This window comes from Strix aluco, chromosome 3, assembly GCF_031877795.1.
Source record: "Strix aluco isolate bStrAlu1 chromosome 3, bStrAlu1.hap1, whole genome shotgun sequence".
In the NCBI taxonomy this organism is placed as follows: Eukaryota; Metazoa; Chordata; class Aves; order Strigiformes; family Strigidae; genus Strix; species Strix aluco.
Window position 1 is genome coordinate 46374504 of NC_133933.1, and position 13852 is coordinate 46388355.

Sequence of the window (13852 nt, forward strand, 5' to 3'; positions counted from 1 at the left end):
GACCTTGCTGTGTGAGGATCAGGCATCGCAGCGGCTGGAAGGCAAAGCAGCTGGGGTGCAGGGGGAAGGAAGGGGTGCTGAGGGAGGTGAGGGGGGCATGGGGCATTCCTGGATGGGCGAGGGCTCTGGGATGGAGCTTGCGGTGGGTAAGGGTGTCACTGAAGGGCTGCAAGTGACAAAGAAGGGTGAAGCAGTTTTGTGGGGGTATCCTGGGGTGGAGGAGCTCAGGGATGTTTTAAGGTGGTGTAGGAGATGGAGAGCTGGAGTCACCCATCCAAGGTCCCCCTTTCCCCCTGCCCCCGCGCCTTTCCTGGCTCCTGGCAGCATTTGCAGGTACCACAATGCCAAAACCAGAGTCAGGGTCTCATCCTATTACTGTGGGAATAGAAAAAGTTGGGATGAAGGAAACAGGAGGGAGCTGCAAAGGGATTTCTGCCTTTATTGCTGGGGAGGATGCCTTCATGGCAGGAGCTGTTTCTGCCCCTCCATCCAGGCTTGTCCTTCAGCGCTGAGAAGAAAAGCCTTGCAGACTGGCCCTTTCCCTCTCCCTGTCCTGAGGCACAGAGAAAGCTGACAGCTTCCCACCCTGGCTGCTGGTGAGTGTGCCCTGAGTGGGGCACAAAGCAGGCTGTCCAGGAAGCCTGTGGGATGGGTAGTGAAGGGGGAACCCATCTGGTTTTGATTTAATAGACATTTTTCAGCTAGGAATGCTTTAGGTATAGTTTACTGTTCCCTGCAGCGGGAAGGGGGGTGTAATGGGCTACCCCCACCCCTGTATTTTCTGTTATTTTTCTTTCTGGGTAACATCCATGTTATCATACCGCTCAGAGAATAAAGGCAGTTTCCTCAGTTCATTTGTCGACAGCAGCAGCTGATGAGATACTCCGTCCAACCTCATATCACTGAAAGTATCTCAGGCTTTTAAAATTTCATTTCTTCTGCTAAGTTTCTGAAATGTACTGTGTTTTCTACTTGTCCTCTGATGTGATTGAACCAAAACAAATGAATAGCGGCTTTGAATTTTTAAGAACGTGACCTCTTGACAGTAGCAGCTGGAGAGGATGAGGTCTCTGGAATATCTTTTGCCCAAATTATTTACGTCTCAAGAAACTCCTCTGAGCAGTGCTCCCTGACTCACAGACGGGTATGCTCTTGCCCTTTTATGCTGCATTGGAAGTGGCCAGAGACACTCCCTCGTTGTTCTTGGTGGCGTTTGCAGACAGCTTAGAGCAATTTATCCCAAGGAATGATCTAAGCTGTGGAAAAAAATATGTGAGTTGTTATGGCAAAGACTGCTTCTCACAGGTAAGGGTGTTATTTTTCAAACCACTGAAGATTGTGAAAATAAATATTTCCATTGGATTTTTTTTTTCTTGAAGTCACATAATCATATAAATTCTGGTCATGCTGATAAACATAATATCTAATCATCAGACACATTTTTTGTTTCATATCTGCTGTTCCATTTAGGTAAATACTAAGTTTTTGCTTGCTAGAGAAGGATTTGACCCTAAATTAAGTATGCAGCACTTTGGAGACAGCTGAGTATTCATGCTGTGGCTCCTTTGGAAACCACCAACAAAAAATGTCATTTTTTCTGCATATAATCTTCTAAGGGCATAGTGGCTAAAGAACGATTAACCATTTTGTCACTGCTTTGCTACCATAACTTGCTTTGCTGCTGCTATGTATTTCTATCTGAATTTATACAATTCAAACAAGTATTAGGTACCAGTATAAAATTACAGTGTTACTGTTTGCCTGCTGCATAAAGACAGTTCTTGAAAGGAATGAAATTATAATGGACACAGATCTAATTGACTCACATTTGTTCTGTATGCCTGACATTTATTCAGTAAAAAGAAATGTGTGCACTTCTAGACGTGCGCTGTATGACTACACTATTGGTGTTTCGGGTAGTCGTGGCTACTGAGGCTGAAGAGAAGGTAATTTCCCTGTTCTACATAATAATGGTATTTAAAAAACTTTTAAAATTCCTGTTTAATATTTTTAGAAATTATTATGGCAACACTATTGAGAAATGATCTCAGGAATACAGGAAGGACATGAACCAGAGTTTCCTTTGTCCTGAAGAGTGCCATGACTGCTGAGTCCTTGGCTATTTTCTATACATCTTGTTCACTAATTTTGTTTTTCATTTTATTGGAATTCCAGACAACTTTTTTCCAGGAAAAGTTTTGAATTAAAAGTTGCTTAACTTAAAAATTCCTAACAAGTTTTACCAGACAGGTTTGTAATAGAACACAGGTCATTTGGATTTGACCTTCAGTACAGCTTTAAATGTCAAATTAAATGTAAGCCACAAAATCTCAATACTATGTGCACTGAAAACATCAGCAACATTATTCCAGTTTAAATTATGTCATCAATCTCTTCGTTTTGTGAAGAAAAAATTTTAATAAAATGCAAAAAAAAAAAAAAAAAGATATTAAAGGACTGTGTTGGGTTTACACTAATTTCCTTTGCCCTGTTTTTGTCTTATTGGAGCAAAATTTTCAGCTACTTGTAGGATCAGCTAAAGAATATATGCCATTCTGATCCCTTAAGTGATCTGCTTGCTGCTTACGTGATGGAGACTTGCATTATCTTTAGGTGCTCCTTTTGTTATAGTCCAAAGACCCCAAACAATGTGGATAATTGTGACGCGCAGGAAAATGCAATCTGAGGGGCCTGTCATGTGTTTTTATTTCAGCAGCTCCAGAATACAAAGGAACAGGAGCTGATTTACACCGCACCCTGCAGTGAGAAACAGACATCCAAGGGATTTTACTCTCCAGTCAGAGAAGGGTAATGCTGAGACACCATGGGCATTTCTGCACAGATGTCAGAAGATGGACATGGACTCACTTTGCTTCTCCACTTTAAATTACTTGGACTGGATCCAGGCACATGGGTGATTGAAGCCCATGCTCAGCACCACACTACCAGAGATGGCTGGTGCCTGGCCAGACTGGAGAGCAGAGAGATGGGCTGGGGTTTCCCCACTGCAATCCTCGCTATCAACAGGGTGACTGACAGCAGCATGGTCAAAGAGGCCCACAGTGGTTTTCACCATCTCAGAAATAGTTTCTGCTTCATTATTGTCTTATATTACAGTCTTATTATTAACTGTAATTTATAGAGAAAGAGTGAAAAATATTGGTCTTGTGCAGTGTCAGAATCCTTTTGCATTTCTAGAACTGAATAAGTCTAGGCTGTCTTACTGCAGCATCTAGGATTGCATGGTCTTAACTTTAAGTATTAGGTATAGCAACTCGTCATCTAGTGTATAATTTAAGATATCCTTACAAGAAATTGTCTTCTTAAATCACGGTCTTTATTCACGTAGTTACTTACTGTTCTCAAAGACATTTTGTGCTAGTGAACTTTTCTTTAAAAAAAGGTTCAATTCCCTCCATTTTATTTATTCATAATCTGCAAACCATTTTTTATATAAGAAAAAGATATCAGCAATTATCCTTCGAAGCCCCATTTTTAGCGGAAGTCAATTATGCTGTACATTTAGTACCCAATTATTCTATGTCTGTTCATACTGACAGCAATTCTTCATTCCAGAGATTTGAATAAAATGTTTCATAAAGCAGTGTCTTTCTCCACGTCCTGTGTAAATTAACAGTGCAATGGCAGAAAGCCTTTCGCTTTCCACATACTGCTGAACATATTTGAGCTGCACTCAACCACCAAAACATCCCTCAAGGCAGAAGGGTGGCACATAAAGTTCTCTACAAAAGAGTCTTAGAAACCTCATAGAGTCATGCATGGGGTGAGTTTAGTAAGACAGGAAGGTGGGCAGGGAGGGTGGTGAGTGTAAGATCTCTGTAACATGTCTTCCCCCAATCCCTTTTCCACTGAATGTCACTCTCAAGCCTCAGGGAGGAGACGATGATTGGAAAGGCACACGTGGATGGCAACATGGGGTTGGGGTTTGACAGAGGTTGGCCAAACAAGGACCAAGACTGAATGTGCCATTGTCCAAAATCCAGAAGCACATTCCCATTTTAAGAGATAATTAACTGTATTTTATAGAGAAGTGAAAAATATTGGTCTTGTGCAATGTCAGAATCCTTTTGTATTTCTAGAACTGATTAAATATATTTTCTTTGTCCTGTGTTTCTCTTCACTTACAAAATTTCCTGCTTTACAATGCAGAAATCTTTTGTCCTTACATATGTGTTTAAAGAGATACTTCCAAGTAGTTTAGACATTACATTTCAGCTAACTGGAATGAGTACATCTATATTTAAAACAAAGATCTATCATTGTCATCCCAAAATAAAATAAGTAATAGCAAAGCCATTAGCCACTGTTAAAGCCGTGACATGCAACACTGCAACAGAGGTATTCCTTGAGACACCACAGTTAACTCTCAGGAGCTGTGCTACTGGTGAGGAGTCATAGCTCTGACTTCAGCAGCAAGAAGTATAAGAGCTATCACTTCCAGATCAGCATTTAGTGCTGTTGATGAGTAGAGAAGAGGGTCAGATTAAGATCTTATGTTACATCTGCTGGGTGTTGGATAGATCCTTATCAGAAGCATCAGAATTTCTCAACCATATGATACATCTTGTCTCCTCCTTCAACTTAATTTAATTATTGAGCCAAAAACTTGCCCTTGTAACACAAGGTTTATATCTCACTTGCATTCACGTCACAGTAAAACGTGACTGGGATATAAACAGTATGTAGGTGTTGTGCTTGCTTTTTTGCAAGAGGGGAGACTTTTTACCCTGTGTTTCACGTTTCAGTGCAACCATGACTCCTGAGTGTAGCTGCGGCTGTGCACTTCATGGGCTGTCATGGATAATTATGATGAAGCTATTCTTTTAAATGACTCCAGAGTGGTTTTGTACTGCAAAATAAAAGAAGCTTTTGTAAGGGAAAAGCTTTTGTACTGGACTCCTGCTTGTCCAATTATTAACTCAATATTAACTTATTCCCCAATTCTCCTGCAGACTCACATCAACCAGCTCTCTCCAAGGACAGTCTGAAGGTACCTCACCCCAAGGATGGATCCCAAATGACAGTGTTTACAAGACTGAACTAGGTTTGTCTCCCTAGAATTTGGCTCCCAGAACTTCTCCAGAAAGTTTTGGAGCCTCCCATACCTTCATGCCAGACCTCAGGGCATGCAACACAAATCCTCAAGTTCCTGCTCTGGGAACAAGACTTTGGTGGGCTTCAACATCATTTCAGACATCTTGCAAACAAAAATAATGTTTCTGTTTTAAGGCCACAGAGAACCAGAAGAAATCCAGGAGCAAGTGGAAGGAGCAGTCTGCTCTGCATGGAGTTGACCTTAGACAGTGTGTGTCTCTTGATAGGCAGACACTGGCCCCTGATTCTCTTATTTATCGAAAGAGGAGAGCAAATACTCTTTCAGGACCCATTCTTGAAAGATAGTCCCTGAAAGTATTAGATTATAGACAATATCAATTACAATACAGTTATAGAAGAAAACTTTGGGTTTTAGGATGAAAATAATATTTTTTCTTAATATTTGTTTTAGGAACGTGAAGAAGATGTAATTTTAAAATTCCTTAAGTATCTTTAGCATTCCCTGTTTTCCTGTTCTGACCCAAACCAGTGTCGTCTTTTACTACATAGGGGTTTTCAAGATGAAAGACCAAAACACCTATCCTCTTTCACTAATCAAAGAGCGAAGGCTGAGGTATCCATCCATGTAACAACCACAGTGTCTGTGCCAAGCTCTCCCTGGATACTTTGCTCACCTTGCTGAATTTCAGGGCTTCTCAGCTGCACTGACCTTTCTGCTACCTTTTTAGTAAAAGTCAAGCTGCAAAGATGCTTCGTGGAATGTGCTTCTGGGACCTTGAAGGCGTGGGCATTGAGTCACCTGAGCCTGAATTTAGAACATTGACAGCTCAACTTACTGGTTTCAGGCACAGCATCCTGTTAAGCAAGCTGACTTCTGTGGCTCCTACTCCAAGGTGTCTGTAGGAAGCCTGAGGATTCTGGGTATATAATGGGCTCCAATGCATGGAAACATTCAGTGCCTAAGTCCCTCTGAAAAAAAAGGCAAACTTGGATTTCAAGTAAATAACACTTCCTGCAATATCATAAAATCCTCTAGAATACCAATCATTCAAATACATAGCATGTTTCAGACACAATGTAGAAAAAAATTAGTTTAAAAATAATAAAAAAAAAATATTAGAGAAACATACCTTGTTCATTCCACTCAATGACAGACGAAAATAAAGACAGTCTTTTTCTGAAGGGTAGTTTATATTCACATTATCTCATCAGTTTGGTTGCTTTAGATAGCAACCTGCTAGGAATTAACTGCATAGTTCTTAAACACTTAGTGCAAAACAACTGTAAAACCAATGTGCAGTATGCATACCAATGCAAGTTTGGGTTAATAAATCTTAATCTTGTGTCTTATAATGATATGGTCATTTGAATGCAATATGTAAAACATTTTGGCTTGGAATGCTAACAAAATATATTACTTTATTTTTAAAAGACTACTTGTTTAATTATTTTGCATGTATTCATTTAAGACAACTTTCCTTCCTGAGTTAAAAAAGTATGTTTCAAATGCTGTTAATTCTGTTACTATGAATGCTGAAAAACATGTTTTCTGCTAATTTGAAAATATTTTACTGGAGAATTTGTCTAACTCTGCTGATCCAGGAACTTTATATCTTTGAATAGTCTGAAGCCATGTTCTTGAACATTCACTGTTATGCTCCATAGCAAAAGAATGAAAACAAGTTATATATATAGATTCCCATCCAGGTCTCTCTGAAATAGTAGGCTGCAGTTAGATTTCACCTTTAATATGTTTGTTTCTTCATGTAGGGAAGCCCAATTTTATTATTGTTCTAGATATTTTGATGGAAGGTGGTATTTGTCTGATCTTTTCCCTAATTTTGAGACACAGAAGAGTGATATCACAGGCACATTCTATTGTTACAATACGCAAGTAAAAATACAAAATGCAAAGCTTTTGTATTGGTCTCTGTATGCCAAGTCAGTGTATACTCTGAAAAAGAAATTAATACATAAGGCCTCTCCAAGGAGATAAGTACTTTTAAATCCAGTCACTTCTCTAATAGCTAGAAAAATTCTGCTTTTCACAGAAACAGGTCCAAATGTCAATTTTCAACAGAGATTTAGTTAGTGAAGACAGAGGAGGGTAAAGAGGCAGAAAGACAAAGACAAGTTTTGCTCTCTTCATGCACTGCCCTTTCGGCAGAATGGATCCCCCAGCATGCACCCCACTTCTCCTGCCTTGCCTTATCTTGCCTTGACATCATGTCATGTCACATCCCTTGCTCTGCAAAGAGTCCTTCAGCCAGTAACATGGATTTTTTATTATTATTCCTTCCTGAAGCTGGTGCTTATGTTCTTTGTAAAATGTTTTATCTCAATGGCTGAGAAATGCTTTGCAAGACAGCCATTGCTGTTATTACACTTTGCAATCACTAAGTTTTCAGTTCACTGGCTGCACAGATAAAATGTTTTAGGTTAGACAGAATGCTTATTAGTTCTGCAATGAAGAGTTATATTTTTTTACAGTTTTAAATCTCTTTAAATTTTACATTATAGTAACTTATTGTAATTTCTTTTACACCTTTGCAAAGACCTTTGATACCATTTTTAGCATTGTCTTGAAAAAAAACCTGTGATATAGATTTATTACAAAAAAGGTTAGATTTTTTAAAAAAACATAATCAAAAAGATAAATCCATGAATAAAACTAAATGAACATGTTAAATACAATTTTTCACCACAAAATAAAGTAATAAAAAATAAAATACTTAGATTTATTTTGTCAAAATACCCTGAATCCTTTTTGTACTAAAAGCCTTAGAAGAATGCTCTGTTTAGAAATATAGCTATTTTATTAAAAGTCTTTTAAATAAAACTAAAATATTGTGTTTAAGGAGGGTTTTTTTGACTGAACAAACTTTATGTTGTTGACTCCAAAAAGCTATTTTCCTTTTTTCTAAACCCAACTCATCTGAAGACTTATTTATACAGTTGTGTTCAAGCAGAGGTGTTTCTAAACTGAGTACTTTGAAACAGAGTCACTTCTTCACACTGTAAACTGCATTTTTTTAAAAAATATCTCCATATAGATAGTGTTATGAAATCTATAAAATGCCATGCTGAGAAGGAGTGTGTAGGGGCTAAAAGTAGAGTAAAAACCCCTGGCATTGCTGCCTGGCTGAGCTGTACATTGCAAATAGCATAGGAACACCCTCACAAAACACTTCTTGAGACAGAAAAATCTCTCTTGAGCAGATAGAAAAACATGTTTGAGATTTACAGAGCCTGGTCAGGAGACAGGATTACTTTTACATTTACAGTTGTCATGAAATAGTGTAAAGCTAAGAAGCAATAATGTACCGGAAGGTGAAAAAGCTGTGAGAGTGTCCCACATGCCCATAGGCAAGGCTGCGTGAGGTGGAAGAGGGCTGACTTGGTACAGGAAAGTGCAGGCAGAACAGAAGACAGTGAGCCAGAGGATGGCCCTATTTTTGAAGTGTGATATGTGGTCCTAAAGGCTAGCGCAACAGGGACTGTTAACATGGCACATGAATGCTAACTAGGAATTTCAGGTTCCCTCACCCTGATGCCTTTTCAAGAAACAGCAGCAGGATAATTGTGATCTGTCAGTTCCTCTTGTTATCTATACAAGAGGCCTATTGCCATTAAAATCAAATCTAATATTGTCAGAGTTTTGCCTCTGAAATGTGCACGATTTATTTATTTCTTAACTAAAGGTGATAATATTAGTATGCAGGTATTCAAAATGTGCAAAATACCACCATGTTAAATTTTCAGAAGACTGTTTCTTGTTCAGAAAAGAGAATACAATGAAATTATTTTTGTCTACTGCAATTTAATTTTTTATCTAGGAGCCTTTTCTTGCTCATAAATATGAATATTAGCACACAAGAATCATTGCCTGTTCTCTTTCAATGTCATTTATACTCATCAAAAGAAAATAAGACAACCTTACAACATTTCTATCTATCTCTTTACTGGACTATGACCATCAAAGTAGAAAAAGGGCAAGAAAATTTAAATTCTCACCACCTCTGTGACACTACTGCCAGCAGAGTTCCAGCTTTGTGAACAGAAACTTCCCTTTGAAGTCTCATGTTTGATGAGACGACCTTAATCTGTATCTTATCCTGTTCCCGTTCACCCCTGCCCAAGGAGTGTAAGCAGTCAAGACTGTGCAGACCCGTCAAAGACAAAGTGGAGCCGTACCCATGGGCACAAAGGGCTGGGCTTTCACCCTGTGAAAAGCAAATAGAGGAGGCTTGTGGGAGGCAGTCTGCCAAAGCACTGAGCAAATTTTGAGGTACTTGGGTTCAAGGTCTGCCCTTGGCTTGCTGGGTGAACCGCTTTCCCTGTTGGCTTCTGTTTAGAGCAAATAGGGGTATTGCCGCCCACTAACACTATGCCAAAGAGATTTCAAACAAAAGGTTTAGGCTGTTTTGCAAAATTGCCTTGGAGATTAAATCAAAGTTATTAAGTGTTTTTAATTTTTATGGTGAAACACACAGAGATCAATACACTGGAGAACAGTCAATAGTTCAGTGCAAATGCCTGAGCAGAGTGAAGGAGAGGAAGGGTTTTGGTGCAGATCTGTCTTTTAATTAAATGATCCGACCAGCCAAATATTGCAGCATTTTTTATTTACATTTTGATCCTCTTGGACTGAAGAAAAATGTTTTCAACTGATTCCTAAGAACTGTAGAGCTAACCTTGTTAAGTGCTTGTGGATCTGCATTGGAAAACATCATGTGAGGACCTTACACTGTGACTGTATCAGAGTTTATGGGGCGATTTCATAAAGAACTTTCCAACATGGTGAAGATGCACAGTTTATCACCCACTGAAACAATCCCATGCAGCAAGATGTCTTGTGTGCTGTATCCCCACAGCAGCTGTGATTTTCAGTGAGAGCAACTCCTGTCACATCTGGAGAAACCGCTCCATCCACCGTCCCCTCTATCTGCCACCAGTGTCAGTGGCTGTACTGGATGGTAGCTGAGAACAAGCTCTATTATAAGCATGTAGACTCTTTGGATAATTACCCAACCACCTCCTCTATCATGCAGTTCTAACAAATTTCACACAGTTGTCGTAAAACTTTGCAATATTCATTATTTCTCTAAAACCTAAACTCAGGGAGTCATGTCGTTTCCAGAAAATGTCAGCTTTTAGGTTTCTTTGCCATGAGCAATTTGTAAGTTGTGCTTTCTGAGACAACCTTTAAAAACCATGGTGAATCTATTGCTCAGGCTGGAAGGGCAGGAGATAATTAAGAGGAGAATGCACAGCAGTTTGGGCACACATCTCCAGGAGGGTACTGCTTCTCTGGGTGGCAGGGCCAGAGGGTGAGGAGGACACAGTCACACAGGCAGGGTGACAGCAGTCATCTGCTGGGTGCCCTCTGGGAAGGGATGGGGCTCTGCAGTGCCCAAGATAGCCTCACCTGTGTTTCAAGGCAGCACACCAAGTTTTCCCCAGTTTTCAAAAGGTAAAAACAAGGTGGATTGCACCAGTAACAGATATTTACACTCAGTTTTCCCCTTTATTTCTCTGTATGTTTAAATAAGACAGCAAGATGATTAATAAGTGTCAGAGCCATAGGCGATGAGTAGAGGCATGTGCACTCACACTTCCAAGAATTCGCTGAATGATGCACAGTGACATGATTATCAATCTCTAACCACCTAGGTGTCTTTTATTACATTAAAATTAACACAGCAAATTTGATAAACCAGTCAGGAGCCCTGAGGTTAACACACGTCCCAGAGATCTTGTATTTTTGAAAATGAGTATTTATTTTCAAACTTGGTTTGGAAAAACCCCAAGTGTTTGTTAAAAAATAATTTGATTTATAGAAGAAGTAAATGGGTTATTGCTGCAATACCATAGGGATTTATTTTGACCATATTTCAAACATCTCTGATTTGTAGTACTGCTGTGCTGATGACATAGTTTTTCATATTTTTCTTATCTTCTTGCAACTATTCATTTTCTTTGTTGCTTAAGGTTCTTCTTAATATTTGTGGTTGGAAACATTTTTTACATTGGTTGTTTTTTCTTTTTCTGTGTTTGGATTGGTGGTGGTGGTAAGGGCTATAATTTTTTTGAGTGAAAATATTTTCCAGAGAGGCAAAAACCAGCATAAAAATGCCAAGAAAATACCAAAACCTCAAAGAAAAGGGGAAAAAAAAAAAAAAAAAGAAAACTCACAGACTCCTCCCCTCAACTCTGAGCTTTTAGCTCTCCAGGATAATGAACTCCTCACTCCGACATGCCTATAGGGCTTCAAACCAGCAATGGATCACACACCTGCTACATTTCAAAGGATTTTAATTCTGTTACAACTCTCTTCTTGTAAGTGACAGAGGCTTAAGGACTGGGACTCAGAGCTAGCTGTAAAAAAGTATTTAGGAGCCTCAGGTTGTTGTGGGGAAGCCAGGACCTTCAGAACTGAAAAGTCCACCCCAGGCAGTTGCTCTGGCAGCTCTGGTGCTCCAATGGCACTGCTAAGGTGATGCTGGGTACCCTGGCACTCCATTGCTTGACCCTGGCTCAAAGGAAGGGTGCTCAGCCAGGTTTTTGAAAGAAAGGCTATAACATGCCCCCTGCACTAGTTTCTTTGTCTGAGAATAAGTCTCCTAAAGGGAAGGAGTGAAGTTTTTCTCTACTGGCTTGTGCACAGCACAGCATCTGGGGTGGGACAACTCCTGGCCATGTTCCCCCCCACCCCAGCTGCCTCTGGACCTACCCTGCGATAATCCACTGTGTCCATTTGGCATGGAAGGAGTCTAAGCACCAAATGCATGGTCCTACTCAAAGAGCATTAAAGGTAGCCTAAACAGAGCCTAAATTTGTAGGCAGAGTCTTTCCTTACTTGCATGTTTCCCCCTCTGCACTGTGTGTGTAAGTGTGCCACAGAAGAGCATGCTCTTTGGAAGGTTTCTTTGCAATAAGAGAAGGTTAGAAATTAGTGATTCAGTTGTAAAGAAGTGCGGGAATTTAAGAAAAAAAAAATCCAGGCAGTGCAAAACAGAAAACTCAGCGTGCTGTTTAATCAGTGCTGGCAACTCATACCTGCTTTATTGGTTTAAAGCACAACAGTCGGTCACAGGGTATTGTTTCAGCAGCTGGGCCATGTGTTGAAGTAAAACTCTAAGGCCAAGGGAAGTGTAGCAACATTACAGGGAGAACTAGGAAGGAGATTATGAGAAAAGGATAAGGAGTTGGCTTTTATGAAGGAAATTTTGAAAGAGGCACACACAAGGGATTGGCCAACAGAAGTTCAGAGTGTATTAACCAGGGTCTTTAAATGACTGTCTCAAAAGGAAAGAATGAGAAAGAAAGAGAATTTAGCCTTTGAACTTGGAAAAGAGGAATAAGAGTATCAAAATGCACCCCAAGGTCATGGGTGGCTAAAGGACATTTAAAGCAAAAGATGGATGGACTCTTTGAAAGGCGTTATTTAAACCTAATAATAGACTTAAGAATAAACAAACAAATGACAGCTGGGATTTTCATAACTGAAACGAGAGTACAAGATCAGGTTGCTAGAGTGATTTTGTTGCAGAGAAAGGTGGGTTAAACTGCAACAATGAAAAGAAAGAGGAAAATCTAATCAGCATGAAAAGGACTGATATGAAGCTGAGCGCTCAGGGGGCTTTGAAGGCAAAATTAAAAATTTAAAGAGAAGAGAGAACTTACAAAGCACAGAGCTCTAGTATAAATACTTGCCATCAACATCTTGTTTCATGCTGGGCTTAGTCACTTCCTTGTCTGCTTAACATATATGTTATCTCAGGATAGGACATCTACCCCTTAACCTGAGCAAAGCAAAAGGGGAAGGTGAGAAGCAGATGCAGGGGCACAGTTCTACATGAGAGGATAAAGAGAAGGCTGGGGGGTCCCCTGCTTGCTTGTGTTGTATCAGTTCCCACTGGGGATGTGTGCCCTGCTTGGCACCCTCATGGCTCAGGGTAGGGACAGACGAGGGCAGAATCCACAGTGGCAGGGGCAGAAGGGGAGATGGAGAAGCCCCACAAATACTTGGAATGAGATGCTGCAGCCAAGGGAACCTTGGGTTACTGGGATGTGGACGTATGTGGATATTCAAAGGACAAATAGCTGGGTATTATTTGTTCTCCAAAACCATAGCATTGAGGTTCAAAGCCTTCTTGCCTGAATGTAACAAGTGGTGGGGGCTGTGGAAGATCTGGCAGTGTATAACCCTTTTAATGTAGGCTATCACAATTGCCTACTTTAAAACTTGTTTTAAAATCCTTAGACATGTTGTATTTTATTGATCTAAGAATGCAAAGAAAACTTAATATTTTATGTCCGAAATTTAAAAAAAAGGCTTTAACAATTCTTACAGTTATTTGTATAACCTTTTCAAAAATGCTCTGTTTTCTTTCTCTTTGCCTTTTGTTTACTTTGAGGTTTGTAGGTTTTGTTATCAGTAGTAACTTTGAAATGTAACAAGAAAGTAATTTTTAAGAAGCAAACATGAAATGTTTTACACTTTTGAAGAGTAAATTGTTAAAACAAACTTTTATTCGAACAACACGAAGGGCTAGCTCTTGTTAACAAAAGGTCAGCTTGGTCTGTCGTGGCTTTGATGAAGATTTAAATGTTGCAGTATCAGAGCTTGTGCTTGTTGCTAACCCAGATTTCACATTTTTGGTTTTGCACTGTTGTTTTGCAGTTGGGATGAAGTGTTTGTGTATGAGAAAGAGACTGTGGCTAGTACTGTGGACTAAATCCCAAGGAGGGCTAATTAGCTTGTTTGACCACA